This window comes from Cucurbita moschata, unplaced genomic scaffold, assembly GCF_002738365.1.
Source record: "Cucurbita moschata cultivar Rifu unplaced genomic scaffold, Cmos_1.0 Cmo_Scf00006, whole genome shotgun sequence".
NCBI lineage: Eukaryota > Viridiplantae > Streptophyta > Magnoliopsida > Cucurbitales > Cucurbitaceae > Cucurbita > Cucurbita moschata.
In genome coordinates this window covers 6,782,124-6,785,691 of record NW_019268522.1, presented here as the reverse complement: position 1 = coordinate 6,785,691, position 3,568 = coordinate 6,782,124, and positions in this window count along the sequence as shown.

The window sequence follows — 3,568 nt, the reverse complement described above, 5'->3', positions numbered from 1 at the left end:
TTAATGTATTCTGAAGTTTTAAATTTTTCCGCTAATAAAGGTGAGCATGCTTAGATTTTTATTCTGCATTAGAGATGAGCATGAGACGTTAGTGGCGACTCTAGATATGTGGAAATTTAGGGTCGTTACAGTTGGTATCAGAGCTCTAGGTTTTAGATTCTGTAGACTAGCCTACGATGTAGGCTTGGCACGCTCCACGGTCCCAACGTCGATGCCCCGTCACCGTCAGGTACGCCTTGCGTAAGATAAGAAAAGAGTTACGTTTTAAAACTCGCATGCATTTTTTTTTTATGTTGACATTACTGAAATGGTTGTGATGTTTCACGTATTTATTTAAGAGTATGACGTCATGTGTTTTATGCTGAGTAATTTTGTTAATAGCATGATATGATGCTTAGTATGATGAATGTTTACTTCTTTGGCGTTACGATGTTTTGTATAGTGTGCGTATTGTTATATATATATATATATATATATATATTATATATATATATGCATAGTATTAAGGCCTTAGACTTAAGCAACCTTATATTGGTTTCTAGAACCATGCCGCTTAGACCATGCGAAAGAGTAAGACGAGGAAGGGGACGACCTCCTATTAGAGATAGAGGATGAGGTGAGGCTGAAGAGAGCCCACCTCGAGAGGGATCAGAGACAGGGTTTGAATTAGAACCCTTGTTGCATGTATGGTCGGCAAGCAGCCCTGAGAGGGTAGACATAGTAACTAAGGATAGAGTAAAGAATGACCAAGCAATAGTAGCCGACCTAACTCTAAGCGTAGTCTTAATAGTAGTAAAGATGACAGATTTCGACGTCATACTAGGCATGGATTGGTTAGCTGAAAATCGAGCTAGTATAGACTGTCACCAAAAGGAAGTAAAATTTTCACCACCGATAGGACCTACCTTTAAATTTAAAGGCACAAATACCGGAATTACCCCCAAGGTAGTCTTGATGATGAAAGCAAAGAAATTAGTCCAACAAGGTGGATGGGCTATATTAGCATGTGCTGTAGACGTGAGAGGAAAGGAAGAGACCCTAGTAAACGTGCCAATAGTAAACGAGTTTCCGGATGTATTTCCGGATGACTTACCTGGAATACCCCCTTCCCGAGCGATCGACTTCGTCATCGAACTCGAGCCGGGAACTGGGCCTATTTCCAAAGCACCCTATCGCATGGCACCAGCTGAGTTGAAAGAACTCAAGGCGCAACTGCAAGACTTACTAGATAAAGGATTCATTCGACCTAGCGTGTCCCCCTGGGGTGCGCCAGTGTTGTTTGTTAAGAAGAAAGATGGATCGATGCGTCTGTGCATCGATTATAGAGAGCTAAACAAGAGGACCATAAAAAACAAATATCCTCTGCCTAGAATAGAAGACTTGTTTGATCNCAAACCTCAAACCGGCCCAGAAGCTACGGTTCAGTTGAACCAACCCAGACTAGACCCACGGTCCAATTGAGCCGGCCTGCAAACCAAACACTCGCGGCCCAGCCCAGTAAGCCGAGGCCCAACGTTTAACCTTGGCCCAGTAGCCTTCCACAGCCCGCGACCCAAACCACGACCCGAACCGGACTGCGACCCGCGCTTCGACCCGACACTACCGCCCGACGTGGCTTTTTCTGCTGCTGCCACGTGTCACACAGCGGCGCGGCAGTCCTCGGCTCGGCTCGGCGCAGACGGCGGGCTCCCTCCGGTGACGCTCCGGCGGCTCCTCCGGCGGCTCCAGCGGCTGTTTGGCTCGGCTCACCTNAATGCCCCAGCTGTATTTATGGAGTTAATGAACCGGGTATTCAAAGAATGCCTAGACATGTTTGTGATTGTGTTCATTGACGACATCCTCATATACTCGAGAACCGACCTAGAGCACGAGGAACACCTTCGAAAAGTCCTAACCACCCTAAGAGAGCACAAGTTGTACGCCAAGTTCTCCAAATGCGAATTTTGGTTACGACAAGTCTCTTTCCTAGGACACGTGGTGTCAAAGGNCGGTTTCCACTGTTTCGACCCTCCCGGATCTGTTTTCGGCCCCGATTAAGGTATCCGAGGCCGTTTTAGAGCCGTATTTCACATTTATTAAATTAGGTAAATTAATTGTGAAATACTAACGGAAAGTGGTGAACGGTGTGATAGGAAACAAACCCCAGCGAAGTAGGAAGCAGCTCTCACGGAACGGGAGCTTACGTTTAGCTGTTTAGGGAGTACTTCGGCCGAGGCCAACCAAGTAAGTGGCCTTACTATAGGATAGGCTAAATAATTGNGAAGCGATCACAAAATGGGAACGCCCAACTACGGTAACGGAAATAAGGAGTTTCCTAGGATTGGCGGGATATTATCGAAGGTTCGTACAGGACTTCGCTAAAATATCCTCGCCTTTAACAAAGTTAACCAAAAAAGGGGTGCCATTTAGATGGGATGATGCTTGTGAGGCAAGCTTCCAGAACCTAAAAGAGAGATTGGTAACCGCCCCGGTACTCATAGTACCCGAGAGCTCAGAAGGATATGTGATCTATAGTGATGCCTCCATGAAAGGACTGGGATGTGTGTTAATGCAACACGGCAAGGTTGTCGCATACGCATCTCGTCAACTTAAAGAATATGAAAAGAACTACCCTACCCATGACCTAGAGTTGGCCGCTGTAGTGTTCGCGCTGAAAATCTGGCGACATTACCTGTATGGCGAGAAAACTCAAATTTTTACCGACCACAAAAGTTTGAAATACTTCTTCACCCAGAAAGAGTTAAACATGAGGCAGAGAAGGTGGTTAGAATTGGTGAAGGATTATGACGTAGATATCCAGTACCACCCTGGGAAAGCAAATGTAGTTGCAGATGCCTTGAGTAGGAAGACGGCCCACTCGTCGGCCCTCATTACGAGGGAAGTAAGGGTACAAAGAGAGTTCGAGCGAGCCAACATAGCTGTAGCGACCGAGGGAGTCATAGCACAACTGGCCCGACTCACGGTACAACCTACACTTAGGCAGAGAATTATTGTCTCCCAACAAGAGGATCCTAACCTACAGAAAGTCCTAGGACAGCTAGACGAAAGTCCAGTAGATGGATTCTCGAAGTCATCAGATGAAGGACTATTGTATCAGGGACGCTTATGTGTTCCAGCAATAGAAGATTTAAGGAAGGAAATACTGATGGAAGCTCACAACTCACCATTTGCGATGCATCCAGGAGGTACTAAGATGTACCAAGATTTAAAACAACACTTTTGGTGGAAGAGCATGAAGAGGGATGTGGCCGGGTTTGTGAGCAAGTGCTTAGTTTGTCAACAAGTGAAAGCTCCAAGACAAAAGACGGCGGGGTTGTTGCAACCCCTAAGCATACCAGAGTGGAAGTGGGAAAACATAGCGATGGACTTCATAGTAGGTTTACCCAAAACGCCCAAGGGCTATACAGTGATCTGGGTAGTTGTCGATAGGTTGACCAAGTCGGCACACTTTCTACCTGGGAAGGTTACATATACAGTAGACAATTGGGCACAACTGTACGTGAAAGAAATAGTAAGACTACATGGAGTCCCAGTGTCTATAGTGTCGGATCGGGATCCACGCTTTACG